This window comes from Dermochelys coriacea, chromosome 8 (assembly GCF_009764565.3).
Source record: "Dermochelys coriacea isolate rDerCor1 chromosome 8, rDerCor1.pri.v4, whole genome shotgun sequence".
Taxonomy (NCBI): Eukaryota; Metazoa; Chordata; order Testudines; family Dermochelyidae; genus Dermochelys; species Dermochelys coriacea.
The window spans coordinates 35,736,410-35,752,572 of record NC_050075.1 but is presented as its reverse complement, the minus strand read 5'-3'; the positions used below and the strand labels follow the sequence as shown (position 1 = coordinate 35,752,572).

The following is a 16,163-nucleotide window of genomic DNA, read 5'->3' as shown; positions in this document are numbered from 1 at the left end:
TCGAGGCCAGAAATTTGCAGTTAAAAATGGTCGTTCATTAACTACCAAGCACACATAGTCGAACTCAAACAAGAAGAGTCCAGCAATACCATTTCACAACCTCCGTCCAGGCTTAACCTCCATATCTAGTGCAGGAGGTACACTAAAAGAAGAATTACGGTAGCACCTAGAAGGCAGCTCCGTTGTGCTAGGCCCTGTGCAGAGATGGTTGCTGCTCCATACAGCCTACAGCATAAGACAGACAACAGGTGGAGACAACAGATGGGGGAGTGCAAGGGAACACTGGAAAGCACAGTGCCAGGGGCTTCAGACATCAGTCGAGGAAACCTCTGCTTCATGGGACATCCTCTGTCCTTCCCACTTTTTATTGTCCCTGGGAACCTCTCAGGAATCTTTCCAGCTGGTCACAGCCCCTCTCTCCAGACAGCTCTCCTCTGGGCTGTCACACTCACTTGAAAAGTTGTTCACCTTGTCCCCAAGAGCTCACATCCCCTGGCCAACCCATCCCCTTTGAACCACACTTGGGGCCTCTAGGCCCTGCTATAATAGTTGTTAGTGTTGTTTTCAATGTATAAACCTTTATTGCTTCTTATCTCATCCAGTGCTTTTGCAGAAAAGCATTGCAAGAAAATCAAGGCAATGGCCACGGGCCATAAATCAAATAACATTCTCTATTGATGCCCAAGGAGGGAGAGGGTATGGGCCCCTGATTGACTATTAAAGTAGGGAGTTTCTACACCAAGTCTGATGAAGCCCTGTACTCTTGCAGATTCCACACCTCTCTGGGCATGTTCAGGCATTTGTGAATGATACTCTAAGTTCCTTCTACCTCAGTGATGTTTTGCCTTCATTGCCCACCTTCCATTCATTCCTTGTGCATGCTATCGTCTGCACTGGGGCTCAGGCTGCTTGAAACCCATCTGGTCTAATTAAATATATAAAAACAATGCTAAATACTTGCAGTAATTAACAATCAGCTGCTATGTCCCACCTCAGAGGTGGCAGTATTTCAGACACAGGTAGTGAGCTTTCTTTGTATGTACAGTACCTAGTCTGTCAAAGTCTGTAAAGTGCTTTGGGATTCTTGGGACAAAAGAGGCTCTGGAAGTGCAAATTACTATTATTCCATCTCATTTAAAAAGAGTTGCATAGATCCTGTTGACCCCACTGTTGTTTCTAGATCACTTGTATTGTTCTATGTTATGTGATAGTGTTTAGTGCTATCTATCTTTCACATTCTCTTGACATCCATATGAGCACTGTCAGCAGCATCAGAAACCATGATTTGCCTGGGAGGAGGGGAGGAGAGGAAAAAAAAAAATCACAAAACTGGTTAAAATCATGAGATTTTAAAAATACATTTTAGGGTCTTTTATTTGCCCTCTAGTATTTGATCCTTTAGGGGGTCATGTTTTCAAGCTTTTCTCTGCAACCACAAGGCCTGGAAACATACTTTTGAATGAATAGGAGAGTTTAACATAACCCCATGACTCCAGGAGCTGGGGCTTTAAGAAGCACCAAATATCAATTGTCAACATTGTGTCGCGGCTGACAGGAGGAAAGAGACAAACAAGCAGACCTCTAAGCCAATCATATGAAAGCAGATGGCAACCAAAGCAGCTCCAGTTACTGTGTTCAGTCACAGGATGCAGAGCTGCCAGTTGGCAATGCTAGTAATCACCCAGCTACTGCAATGCTCAAAGGAACCTCCAGTCCTGCTGCCTGGATGAGGAGTGACATTCTGGTGGCTAGAGGAGCATCCATCTCCTTCCAGGCGAACTGCTGGTAGACTGGCACCAACCACTCCCCTAGTTCTGTTGCCCATTTTAAATCCCCATCGCTGGGGCCAAGTCCTGCAATCTTTGTTCAGTCAGAACTCCCAGTGCCTAGATGTAAGGAAGAAGGGTGGCTCTGCAGTGAAAGCGAAAGGGTGGCGGGTCTCACATGGCCTATGTAGCGGCTGGGCAGACCTGCAGCTCCTAAGTTTCAAGGAGACACTCCCCCTGGAAGCAATTTACCAGGAAGGGAGCTGGAGCAGCAAGGGGTATGCGGAGCTATGGTGCCATTGATCTATGTGCCAGCCAATGGAGGTGCCCGGCTAGGTGGGATGGGGAAAGGTGTCCCTTCCTTGCAAAGGTGTCTCAGACTGAACAGCGCAACCAGAGAGCTTCGGGAGGCATTTCTCCAAATGCTCCCATCTGCAGTGCATCTCCACGGCACCCACCCCCAATGGAGGGTTATGGCTAAATGATACTATCTAGTCTTGCAGCCCTGATTCTAGGCCCACTGGATTCAGGGCCCATTGATTTCAACCAGCGTTGGATCAAGCCCTGTGTACTCTGCGCTCCTCAGACAGAAGGGGCTAACAAAGGACAAGGATTATTTGGCCTCTGGTTTTAATTATTTCCAAAGCTGGGATTGAAATTTCCACACACAAAAATTACCTGCCACTAACGGCAGGTAATTTTTTATTAAGACCCATCCCACAGAGTGCACGAAGCAATCAGAGCTACAGTAAATCCTCTCTGCGGCAGCTGGATCCAGCCATCCCGCCCCTTTCTCCCAAATTTATGGAGAAGCAGGTCTCTGCTGGGGAAATACAATAAAATAAAAAGGTGGAATAAATAACACTCACCAGTTGAAATGCAGGTCAGATGGGTCTTTTCTGGCCCTTCTCTTTTTCCTTCCCTTTTTCTTATTTTTCCATTTTAATATTCCCTTCTTTTTCCTCTCAATCAGTCTTCAACTTGCTACATCTGCATCCCCATACTGTTCCCTTCCTCCTTTCTCTTTGTATTTTCCCATTTTCCTTCTCTCTTCCTGCCTTCCTTTAAAAGCAGAACCCCGTTCCTCTCATTCTTTATTGCCTCGATGATGAGTATAGTCTTTTTGTATTGCAGTATTTCAATCAAGGATCAGGACCCCACCATGCTAGGTGCTCTACAGACACATAACAGAGATGGTTTCTGCCCCCAAAGTAGTTTGATTGGAAATTCATCTCCCCTTTCTAGTGCAGATCCCAGTTCATACCATGATCCCTCTGTCCATCCCTCAACCTGCCATGGCCCAAACACAGGTCACGTGACAAAGACCCAAACCAACAGACAGACACACATGATTCATTCAGAAAGTGCTGGGAGACTTATCCTGTAAGAAGAGCTCATTCAACCACCTCAGGATTGTCTACTTCTGATGTAAATAATTATCGTTCAGCAGCTAAAGTAAGGGGAGCCCAAATTGGTGTGGAATGTAGGGAGGTTCCTGGAGACAGCAGAGAGAGGAATGACGCTGGCTCCCTTTTCCTGGTCTCTGTCCCCTCTTTGCTCTCCCCTGCTCATGCTGGACATGACAATAACAGAACCAATTCAGTCATATGGAATCCCTTCCCTCCCGTTTGTGCCATTTCTTTAGCCCAGCTCCCCAGAGGGTGGCAGCCAGTCATTCCCTCCTTATGGAACATGCCAGCGTCATCCCAAGCAGGGCTCCACAGACATACACATCGGGATCCTCAAGGCAGCTTTGCCAACTGACACCAGCTGAGGATGAAGAAAGGACACCTGGCAGAGAGGTAGGGGCTGGGGGAGAGCTAGAGAAGAGGGTATGGTCTCTTTTCAAGAAGGAAAGGGAGCTAGGATGGAGGGGGTTACTTCAGGTTCCTAAGGCAGCTTCTAACAGCCTAGCCACTGACAGAAAACACTTCATCTATGCTACATGGCCGAGCCAGCACCCATGTGAGAACCTGAGTGTTTGCTGACAGCTGAATGTCGAAATCTGCAGTTGTAATGGCTCATTAATGTCATTTTCTGCATTTCATTATTTTTGAGAGGGGGGGAAAAGAGACAGTAAGTGAAGACAAAGGTCCCCAATCTTGTGGCCCCGGGAGGTTGGCCTGAGTCAGGAATACAGCTTCAGTCTCTGTCTTTCCAGGCCTATCGGCATCACCACTTACCCGATCGCTTCCTAAAGATCGCCCTGAATATCCCAAGGGGACCCACTTTAGCTGAGGTTTCACTGGGAATTCCATACATTTCACAGTAAGTTGAGTGTTTGTATATAGTGCCGTCGTTCAGTTGTTTTAATTTCCATGTGGTTATGTTTCAGGTTATACAGGTAGATATTCTGTGTACCTGACTGCCTAACGCCACCTTCATTTTGTACCTTCCTACAGCTCTACCACTGAAATACAGTGCAATCAGAGAGCAGTCCCTAGACTGATAGTCCATTTTGTCCCACTCCATTTTACAGGGCAGTGGATTCCTTGTACTCTTTGTCTAACTCAAACATGGCTGCTTCACCTCCATTGCTGTGTAGCCACTAGTTTCTCTGCCTGGATCTGAGAGCATGAAGCACTCTGAGGTATCTCCAACCGGAGAGTGGCTATAAAAAAAAAATGCGATGCATCCAAGGTTAGCGGATCGGAGTCTGAGTGAGCAACTGCAGTACACACTTTTGAGCACTAGAGGGAGCACAGGGAAGGAGTCAGAAGGAGGAACTGGAGCAAAGGAAAACAGTGAGTTGTGTTTCCAGAAATAAAGGGTCTACTTTAATCCTGCTGCCCACTTCCTTGCTTCAGTCAAACTACAACACAAATCAGACTCTGCTCCATTGTATTTTACTGGCTTTATCTTCCCTCCTGCTGACCATGTATGCCACGATGAGTCAATTTTCCCCTTCCTCACCACATGGCTGAAAATCTGCTACTGGAAGCCATTTTTGCATATGTTACACACGAGAGGCATGTGGTGCTGTTCCCCCTTCAAAATGAGCTGGGCGCGAGTCCCAAACACAGCCCCTTTTATCACATTTCTGTCTTCTCCCTTTGTGCTGCTTTTACCTTCTGCTTCCATCGGCTTTGCCTTCCCTTTCCCGGTACTGCTGCAGCCGGCCCACTTGGGTGGTAGCGCACTGTCATGGCAGGGCAAACAGCTGGTAGAGTCTTCAAAGGACCCTTCTGGATACAAATTAAAGAGAGTTTCCCAGGCTGTAGCTGCATGCTTGCTGGGTGCTTGGAAAGGCTGGATAGATCCCGGGGAGAGGGAGTTTATGCTACATGCTATATGTGCTGCACTGGGACACGCTTAGATGCACAACGGATGCCTTGCTCACATCTCTGAGATCTGTATTAAAGCTGTGCAACTCCCTGCATCCTTGCTAGGCAGAGCTCCTGTGCAGGGCCGGGAGAACCCCAGTTCTGGCCTGGATCTGGAAAACGTTGCACCTCCACAGTCCTTAGCACCTTGACCTGTCTGGCGCCCTCACGGAGCCCAGGCCTGGCACCCTGTTCTGGGAAAGGTCCTTTGTTCGCTCTCATAGGGACTCTCCCAAACTCAAGACGGCCATGACAAAAATTGCTGTCTCCCAGTCATCTCGTTGCACCTCCACACCAATTACAACTGAGTCAGGTGATCTAGTTACACCAGTTATCCTAGTTGCAACAGGGTTCTGTAGGGTAGCTGTGACTAATACAGTGTTCTCTAAAGGCTTGGCTACGTTAGGGAATATAAGTAAGGTACATGCCACACTGAAAACTCAAGCTGGGACTTTCAAAGGGACCTAAAGGAGTTAGACACCCAGCTCTGACTTTCAAGGTGAGTTAGGCACCTCATTTTCCCTTTGAAAATTCCAGCTTCTAATTGTAATACCTAGCTCTTCTTATCATCAGTAGATCTCTGAGCACTTTACAAAGGAGGTCAGCGTCCTTGGCCCTATTTCACAGATGGGGAAACGGAGACAAAGAGGGGATGTGACTTGCCAAGGTCATCCAGCAGGCAGAGCAGGAATTGAACCCAACTCATCTGAGTTCCCAATCAGTGCTTTATGTACTAGACCATGCTGCCCCATGTTGCAACCAGAGCACGTCAGTGGCCAAAACAGGAGTAAAACCACAAGCCCTAACTCCCAGTACCCCACCCTAATAACTAGCCCCTATTTCACTCATTTATTGTGGCTGTGGTGTATACTATAGTCCTTCTGTGCCAATCAGCAGCTAGTCAGGACTCTTCATTAGCACTGTGCATAGCTAGACCACATGGGCGCAATTACTCTCTCTGGACAGTCAGAGCCTGGCACAGAGTAATGGGGAGGTTTTGTGACCAGAAAGCCCCCAGGAATAGCTCTGATTTTGATGCCTCCCCAATTTCCTGAGTAAATTGGTTTCCTGGGATGTATAGAAGTGTTGGTGCATTTTGTAAATTCAGCTCACAGCAAACTCATTTGATTATTAAGAACAAGCCTCTTTCATTTCATGTTGCACTTTCAGGCTGAGGTTTGATAAGCTGCCTAGGGGTTTGGATCCAAACCCCTTCGGCTGGAAATCTCAGCCTTCAATACGACACTCCCACTATTTTGAAATGTTTCAGAGTAGCAGCTGTGTTAGTCTGTATTCGCAAAAAGAAAAGGAGTATTTGTGGCACCTTAGAGACTAACAAATTTATTTGAGCATAAGCTTTCATGAGCTACAGCTCTATTTGAAATGTATCCTTGGCTGGTTTTTAACCACATTCAACAAGCACTTATCTCCATACAATTTAAAGGTCAGATTCTGCCACACTTAGTCCCTTGGGGGATGATGCACCCTTGTGCAGGGGACCAGCACAAGCATCAGGCACTACTTACATCCCAGGTAAGGTCCCAACATTAGTGACACTTACCATATTGCCATCCCCATTCATTTCAAAGCCAGGAATCAGGCTCCCAAAATCATCAGATTGGCTGGAACGCAAAAGATTTTTTTTTTTTAATATTAAATGCGGAGTTCTTTTTATTTGTGTTCTGGGTTTTGAGCTTTTAGGCTGCATTGAGCTGAAAGGAAGGGTTGTTTAATATATATAGCACTTTGCTGGTGAGACCTTTGTTCTACTCCCTCTTCGGTCACTGAGCTGCTGGGTGACCTTAGGCAAATCATGTCCACGCTCTGTGCCTCAGTTTCCCCAGCTGAAAAATGGGGATATTGATACTGACCTCCTTCACGCAGTGCTTTGAGATCTACTAACGAAAAGATGTACATGCACTATACAAGATGTAGGTATTATTATTCCTTGAAGGATGAGAATTTATCTCCCTTTCAAACTATGCGGTTGTTTGTTTTCTAATTCTTACTGCAACTCTGAATATCATTGTTACCAATATTAATGACCAACCATTTATTAAAGTCCACCACACTCTATGCTGCAGTGAAATCTTGTGGCAATGAGTTCCACAGCCTCAGCAAAGCACTTAAGCCTGTGTTTAACTCTAAACACATGAGTCACCCCATCCCCATTCAGCAAAGCACATGCTTAATTTTAAACACATGCATAATTCCCACTGAAGTCAAGGGCACTTAATCACATGCTTAAGTGCTTTGCTGAACTGGGGCCCAGAGCTTTGATTTAAATGTACAGAATCAGGCCCCAATTGAGTGGTCACTGAGTATAACACACACTTATGGCTACCAATTATACATGATGTACAAAAATACATATAATGGGGGTTAGAAGGAAAAGGGTTCTTATTTACTTAACTTGTACTAACATTTGTGGAATGACAGTACAGCAAGTTTCCGATGAAGTGAACTGTAGCCCACAAAAGCTTATGCTCAAATAAATTTGTTAGTCTCTAAGGTGCCACAAGTACTCTGTTCTTAGTACAGCAAGTATGTTTCCTGCATAGCAAAAAGCAGACTCGGCTACTCCACCTAGCAGGGACTGAGCACACGAAATAGCAGAACAGCCAGTAGGAACTAGAGGAACAATCTTACAAAAAGATATTACAGTTTTACACTCTGTAAACTCTGCTATGGTATATGTGCCCCATAACCCACTGCTGATATGCATCCACCTCTGGGGCAGAACACTGCTGGCATTTTAAAATGCACAGTAACAGCACCCCCATTTCAGGGCAGGGGGCGAAGAAGAACTCTTTCTTCCTAATCTGTGCTGTAATTAGCATTTCTATTGCTGTAGAGCCCAAGGGCCGCCCTCAGGATCAAGATCCTGGGTCACGTACAAACATAAGACACAGCCCCTGCCCCCAAAGAATTTGCAGTCCAAATAGATGGGTAATTTTAGGCAGACAGAATGGGCCAAATGCATCCTTTATGTAACTGCATTGACCGCAATGGGACCACTCAACCTGAGTGAGCTGAGCGGTGTTTGACACCCGTTATGCAGCCCTTGGGTAAGTGACTTGGGGACAATGCATGTCTCACGCAAGGAGCTGGGAAGATTCCTTTGTTAACGTTTATGGCCCATTCTGAAGAGCTAAAGCTCCAGCCGAAATACATAGCTTGGATCTTTTCACACAGACAATGAGCCACCCACCTTTCGCTAGCCCTCATTCCTCAGATCACTCCACAAAACTTGCTTTGTCACACTGGTCAGGGGCATTTTTTGCCACTCCATGCCTCATGATTGCTCAGCCCCTGGAGTTGGTGCTTTAGAAGCAACTGATGAAAGGTTATTTTTGCATCGGCAGAGAGCCTTGTGGTTAAGGCTCTGGACTGGGACTCAGGAGACCTGGGCTCAGCTCTCAACTTGATCACTACAACAGGACAACACAACCTCCAGAGCATGCCCTCATGGCAGCACCCCTGCCTCACTTTCCCCCTTCTTCTGGACTCCTCAAAAACTGAATGGCCTGGTTTGGCTGCTGCAGTGCCTTGGCCCTCCAGCTACCTCGCTACCAAGAGTCCAACCCTCCCAGCATACCTGGATCCAAGACAAACAATACAAAATCTCTGTCCAAGTTGCAAACTCGGGCCAGCCGCTCTTTTGGGAGCGGTCTGTCTTCTGTCTTCTAATTCTTCTGCCTACCCCTTGGGCTCAGGTTTTGCCTTTCCTGGGCTCCTTTCCATCTCTCCCCTCAGCCTCTCCCAAGCTCCTTTGCGGGGGGGGGGCACTCTTTCCAATACAGGCACTCCCAGTCTTCCCACCGGGTGTCTTTCACAGGCCTCTCCCTGCTTTGTGCTCGCCTCTAGCTCCCCGGGGCCGCCTGCCATCCTCTCCAAGCAGCCATCTGCCATCACCCTGTTTCTCCCCAGCCCTCTCCTTATCTAGCCCAGAGGCCTGATTGGGTCACGTGAACCTTCATTTTCCCCATCTGGGGAGAAGCACTGGCTGAGTCACAGGCAGGGCTGAGACCCATGACCCCTTAAAGGGCCAGCCACAGAGATCCAGATCCTAAAAGGTATTTGGGCTCCTAACTTCCATTGAAATTAATGGTGCCTAAACATCTTTGAGGATCTGGGCTAGACTCCCTGTGTGACCTTGGCCAAGTCATTTAATCGGTCTGTGCTTCAGTTTCCCCAGCTGTAAAAGTCCAGTCAGGCTAAGTTCTTTGGGGCAGAGACCATCTCTCACTAGGTGTATGGATGGCATCTTAGCTGTTAATATAAATAGCAAGAAGATGACTCTAAAACATCCAGTAGCCTGTTTTAGGCTGTCTGCCCCTGAAACATGGCCTTACATTCCCTCACCATGGAAGGCTGGTTTTGTTCAGAAACTAGCTTGTTTCCACTGGAAAACAGGACCATTTTCCCCTTTAAAAGCTCCTGGACTTCAGTGAAAATTTGGTTGCAGTTGGGCCCATTTCTGATACAAACCAAAGCCCGGAATCTGGAAGTTTCAATACAAATCTGTTGCGCACCTCCACCTATGCAGGAGAACGCATTGGTGGCATCTTCTCATCTGCTCCATCTTCACAGGCCCTTTTCCCCTCTTCCTGCCTGTATACCAGTCACTGTTTTCTGTTCCTTTGCTCGGAGGAATGTTTTCTAAAATAAACACCATCACAGGGCTGTCAGGCAGGGCCTGTCTGAATGAGGGTGATTTCCCAGATTTATGAGGGCGCTTTTAAAGGTCTCATTGAAACACATCACAAGCAGGGAAGATTTAAAAGCTGCCTTAAAATTAGTCCCAACTAAGGAAGTTTCCATATCAATGAGGGAAGATGTGTCAGGCCTGGCATACACGTAATGTCAAAGCTCCTGGCACAGCGTTCCAAGGGTGTCAGCACACAGGTTCTCACACAATTTCCTTTCTTTCCGAGAAGTGGAGGTGACTTTCAGAAAGAAATCCCAAAGAGAATGAGGGCAAGTGTAGGTGTTAGGTAGATGTGTCTGAAATTCAGTTTCTCCTTTAGTTACCTGCCAGGCCTCTGCTCTGGGTTCAACTTCATCCAGTAAAGGCAGACATCACCACAGTGGATCCAAAGATGGGATTTTCAAAGTGGCCCATGGACATGAAGCACCAGACTGCCACTGGCTCTCAATTGGATTTGAGCACCTAACTCCCCTAGGCCCTTTTGAAAAGGTCGTGACCGAGTGCTTTCTCCGGGAGGTTCGCTGCAGCGCAAGCAAGGAAAGGAGGAGCGGATTGCCAGAGAGTTTGTAGTCCCTAGCGAGCTGTAGCGAGCTCAGGGCCTGACCCAGATTCCAGTGGTATACAAGAGAGAGGCTGCTGGCAGGGTCCCCCAACCCAGGGGCTGGACCAGCCGGAGTCCCTTCATGATGCACTGCAGGGCCCATTGCTTCTCCTAGGCTGACGGGGAATTGGGGGCTGGGCAGATTGAGTGGCCGTGGGGCTGGTTCTGCGATGGAGGGTTACCCAGAGATACCTCACCCTGTCAGCAATGTGCAGAGGGTAACTGCCTGAGTCTGTTAATATGGGAATTGCTGCTTTCTGTAACAGTCTGCTGGGACCCCGAGAGCTTGGGGTGGGCGCTCCTGAACAACAAATAAATCCACAGTCATGTTTCAGTAGTCACAGGTTACTGCTCGGACCAGATCAGTCCCTGGTGCAGTTCCATCAAAGCCAGTGCTTCAGACTGGGGAGGGGGCTGCTTGGTCAGAACAGAGCAGCTTTTTTTTTTTAAATTTTACAACTTACCGAGTGCCCTTTAAGGTACTGCAGTCTAGTGGCTAAGGCACGGGACCAGGAGTCAGGAGACCTGGGCTCTACTCCTGCCTCTGCCACCAGCCTACTTCACCTCTGTGCCTCTGTTTCCCCAGCCACTATCGTGTAGTCAGCTTTCTGAGCCAGAGACTATCTCACTCTGTTTGTACAGGCCCCAGCACGATGGGGCCTCTCAGCACTGCTGTAATGCAGATAATAATCACCAGGGTCGTCCCAGTTTAAGTATACATGTGACTCTTTCCATATAATGCAGGGGCAGCTTCGTCTTCAGGTTTAGAACTCAGAGCCGAGAGCCTTGGAACTCCTGAAGCTGCCACCCTCCTCTGCCACAGACGCGCGGCATCACCGTGAGGGAGTCAGTTAATCTCTCTGGCCACGCTGAAGTCAATGGCAAAACTCCCTCGGACATCAAAGTGTGTTCCAACAGACACTGTATGGGATGGTGCTGTACAAACGCAAACAGCACAGGCAACACACAGGAAGAATCATTAACCATCCTAGTGCAATGGCCCCCAGTTTGGGTTGGGATTCCCTTGGTGTCACTGTAAACATGCCTGCTTTGTACTCAGCTTCCCTAACGCCACCCCTCCACAGCCCCTTAGGCAAATACTGTTCAAGCACATTACCAACATGTGTGGAATAAATATTAATAACAGTCCTCCTGGCACCCCCTGTTGGAGAGGTCAGTGCTGTCACCCCCATTCTAGCAAATAGGGAAGTGAGGTACTGCGAGGTTCAAAGACTTGCCCAAGTCACAGGGACTGGGGTCACTAGTAGAGACTGCTCAATCAGGAGAGTGGGAGTGGTGGAGAGAGTCTCTCTCTCCAGCTCTCTTGCCTCCTCTGTGGCAGTCCATCTGCAGCAAGGGAAGTCCCTGGTAGTGCAGCTCCAATAGAGCCATGCTAGTAGCTGGCCTGGAACTCCGTCAGAGCCGCCTGGTTTAGAGTAGCCCCCTGGTTTATTCTGAGGGGAGGTGGGAGGGCAGCCCCAACAGAATAACAATGGAGGAAATCTATAACAGGAGTCATCATGGAGATTTCCTCCCCTTAGCAGGTGATCTGGGTAGAGGGCAGAAAGGCTCTATGCTCTCTTAGCTCCACCCTGTGATGCAACTGGCACCTCAGTTATATTTTGCAGAAACAGGAAGTTCTGTGAAAAAAACAGCGAGCCTTATAGAGAAAAGCTTATGCTCAAATAAATTTGTTAGTCTCTAAGGTGCCACAAGTACTCCTTTTCTTTTTATAGAGAAATATTATTCTTATCCTTCCAGGATTCACCACAGGATCTCAAAGCACTCCAGTGAGGCTCACAGCACTCATGAAAGGCAGGTAGGTATTATTTCCCCCATTTTACAGATGGGGAAACTGAGGCACTGAGAGACTAGCACGACTTGCCAATGGTCACCCAAAAAATCACCGGTAGAACCTGAAAGCAATCTCAGGGATCCTGACTTCTATTCCCCTGCTCCAATCAAGAGACCACACTCCCACCTATACCTGGGTAAAGCCCATTTTGGACGCTTTTAAGGTCAGCATCCATAACAGCGGAAAAGTAGCCCCAGGATTGGTCCACCCAACAAAGCAACTCCCAAGAGACCTGCCATATGATTTAGCCCTTGACCACCACTGGCCCAAGCATTGTCGGGATCCTGAGCATTGCCTCACTAAGACATGTATGAAATCAGCCCTGTGTATTTTAGCCAATTTTGTCAGAAATGGTCAGACAATCACAGCAATATAAATGCACCCATCTTACCTTCTTGGTGTGGTGCTGGAGTTGGAAACGCGAAATATTTCATATGGGAACATGACAGTCTCCATGGCTGTGATCAAAGACAAAGCATGAAAGATGGTTACTTAGTTGCCAAGGGGCTGTTATATGCCCCAGAGTCCTGGTCAAGCCCATGCATGAAGGGAGGTTAATAAACCATCAGGAGCCATCAGGATAAGTAGAAAGATAAAGGGGGACTTGCTAAAAGAAAAATATTAATAATTTAGCACCCAGGTCCAGTTGATTTCCAGCAGAACAGAAGGAGTGTGGCTTAGCAGCTTTCTAAATATAGATTTGAAAATATGGATACATGTAAATTTCTGTTTCTATCGTAACTACAATTTTTATTTATACACTCTGGTACCGATGGCTAACATTGTCCAACTGTCATACCACTTGTTTACGGCTATTGAAAAACATTAGCTTCTTTCTGTTAAATCATTATTCTACATATAAATAGCCTGGAAATTATATATTTACAAATATCCTTTTGCTTACCTTTTGCAATGACAGCTTTGAAAAATGCATTGCTTATGTTATCATATTAATACTCAGTCTAAGCATAATTTTTCCAACAGGCTTTCATGTAAAGGGCTTATTTTGTATAGTGCTTATGGTAGCCTTGTTTTTAAATTGTTTACATTGTCAATTACAAAGCATTTGAGGATGGCAGCATAGGGCAAGAGAGATTTCAAAGCATTATCAATACTATGAAAGCTGGTCTATTAAGTCTGCAGACAAGATTCCATTGGTAAGTAGTGCCATTGGGTTTATTAACCTAGTATCGGGGCTGCATTTAAAAACACATGCAAGTCATTTTCTCATGCTAACGCAGAAAATGAAGCAGTAGAAAATAGACTCTGTATTCTTTCTGTGTGATTAGTTGGGGGGAAATAATATAACAAATCCATTGCCCCACAAGCCTGCATGTCTGTCACTAATTTTGCACACTGTAGCCCCTAGGAACTTTGTGCCAATAGCAGGGACAGAACTTAGAGTCTCCTGCTCCAAAAGCACAAGCTGACGGTGATTTTTTTTTCTGGTTGCGGTACAAGGACTATGCAACACAGTTGAGCAATTTCTAGTAGAGCGTAGTCGTGCACATAGACATTATCCAGTTGACTACAAAGTAAGTATCAAATCTCTGTGTTGGTTCCATGTAGCTCTTGCAAAGAATCAAAGAAACTACTTTTGATCATCAAAGTTTGACTCTTGCAGTTAAGATGGAATGAGATGGGGCAAGAAAAATTAACTGGAAAATATATTTTTTAAAATATATAGGTAGATTATTTATTTGGTGTCATTTCATAGTGCTGGCCAAATTGATATGGCTGATGCATTCTTTCATCCTGCAATATACAGTTCTTTAGTGAAAGGGGAACACATAGCCTCAGCATGGCCGTCTGGATGGGACACGTTCACAGAAACATTGTCATCTCTTCATCCGCAGTTTTGCCCATCTTTAAGGACAGATTAGCGAGGCTAAAAGCAGTCAGAGTGATTTACTAAATTCCTAAAGGCGGGAGGCCTGGGGAAAGCAACCCTGAGGTCCAGAAGCCATGCCCAATGGTAAATTGCGCACTGTGCCATACTCAGCAAACAAGAACCCAAAGCACAGAAAAAGATAGGCCCAAATTCTGTGACGGGGTATAAAGCGGGTGTAACCTCACTGAAGTCAGTGGTGTTCAGAGTTACACCAGGGGAACCAAAGGCAGAATTTGGCCTAGTGGCAGACATAGGTGCTACTGCACCCCCCTGGCGGGAAGTGGTTTCCATCATATACAGGGATTGCAGTTTGGTTCAATAGCTCCCTGCACCCCCACTATGGTAGCGGTTGGCTGGCTGGAAGCAGAGGGAAACGGTTTAGGGGGAGGATCCCGACAGCCCTCGGAACAAGCCCGGGGGCGCACCCTGGCGGCTGGGCAAATCTTTGCTGCTCTCTCCCCTCGTTGGGCCTGCAGCTGGTCTCCCGTCGGCTGCACGCCCAGCCAGGTCCCGGCTCTTTCCCCTCTCCCTGCTCCCGATCTCGGGAGCCAGCGGCTCCGGCCCAGCTCTTCGGTGCAGCCGGGCGCGCTGGCAGGCGGCCAGGCGAAGTGTGTGGAAATGACACCGCCAGGGCGGCGGAGATTTCCCCCTAATTTCTCTCCTTGCCGAGCGCAGCCGGGCTCACATTGGCTGGAAAGTGGAGCAGCTCGTCAGGGACAATCAATGGGAATCGATCGCGCCGCTCAGGCTGGGCGCGGGGCGGGGGAAATAGCAGCGCCGCCGCCCCAGCCCGCGGTCACCCGCGGCCCCTCCAGCCGCCAAAGTTCGGGGGAAGGGGGCGCCCCCCCCCCCCCCGGCACTTCCAGCTTCGCGGGCTGCCGGCCAAGCGGGCGACTTTGCACGGGCTCTGCCTGGCGCCCACGGGGGAGGCGCTCGCGGGTGGGTTTGAGCTGCCCAGCCCCGGGGGGGGGGAACCACCCTCGGTTGCACCCGCCACTGGAATTGCGCCCGGCCGAGCTCCGCGCGTGGGCAGACGCGCCCCACGGGGGAGCAGCCCTCGCTTCCCCGAGCCCTCCGGCTGGCTCGCAAGGGCGGGGGGCCAGGGCAGCGTGGTACTCCATCCCGAAGGGCTCAGCGGGCTCTCGGCTGGGGCACGTCCCGCTAACCCGCAGCCGCCCGTTAAGCACCAGCCGAGCTGGCTGCAGCACCAGGGGAGTGGGCGCCGCTGCCTGCTTGGGGGTGTTCATTGCTGTCCCTTGCATGGGACCCCCGGGTTCCCCGGCCTTTGCCCTTGCTCGCAGCCCGGGGCCCTCTGCACCGATCTCCCCCGCTGCAGCCGGGGAAGGCAGAGACCAGGCCAGAACAACCTTCCCCCCAGTGTCTCGCCGGGGGCTGCCGGGTCAAAGTGGGTCCAGCGCAGCTAGCTCTGGGAAACAGAAGCACAAGCCCCCCCCCCCCGGGGACGCATTTTCCTCCAGTTTAATGGTCTGGGGTAACCGAGACCCAGCCCCGTCTAATCATTAACCTTGGGCCTGAGATCTGAAGGGTAACCAACTCCACCGGCTACCTTTCCAGCTCCGAGCCGGCTCTCCCCTGAGAGCTGCTGGGGGGTCAGGGAGAGGAAGCCGGGCTGGGGCGTTTTTGGCAGCACGAACACGTTTGCAGCCTGATCTGCAGCGTGGGCTGGGGGCGGACGAGCTGCTACAGGTTTGCGAGGGGTTTGCAACCAGGCGGGGTCTGGGGGTAGATTGACATTCACGTTTGTTGTGGAAGGGCCAGTTTACTTTAATAGGGGGTCTGCCCTCGTCCGGGGCTGGTGCCGAAACTCTCTGGTTGCAGAGGCTGGCTGCTTGCTTTGGGGGTTGGTTGTCAGCTTGCTAAGAATAAATCAGATAAAAGAATGGGTCCTAGCAAAGGTCACAGGCTACAAAACTCCACGCATAATTCTAACCACCTCTCACCTCCATTTATACCCGATTGACTAGTTGTTCCCCTTTGCTACGCATGCTTAAGAAA

The 16,163-nt window shown here is 48.7% G+C and overlaps 1 long non-coding RNA gene across 1 annotated transcript; it reads right to left on the bottom strand.

Moving 5' to 3' along the window:
* Nucleotides 1–9,247: 9,247 nt before the first annotated feature.
* Nucleotides 9,248–15,840, bottom strand: LOC122455465. Its single transcript, XR_006273682.1, has 3 exons — nt 15,673–15,840; nt 12,648–12,714; nt 9,248–11,337 (listed from the first exon to the last, which is right to left on the bottom strand). It is a non-coding gene; the product is annotated as an uncharacterized LOC122455465 (long non-coding RNA).
* Nucleotides 15,841–16,163: the final 323 nt, after the last annotated feature.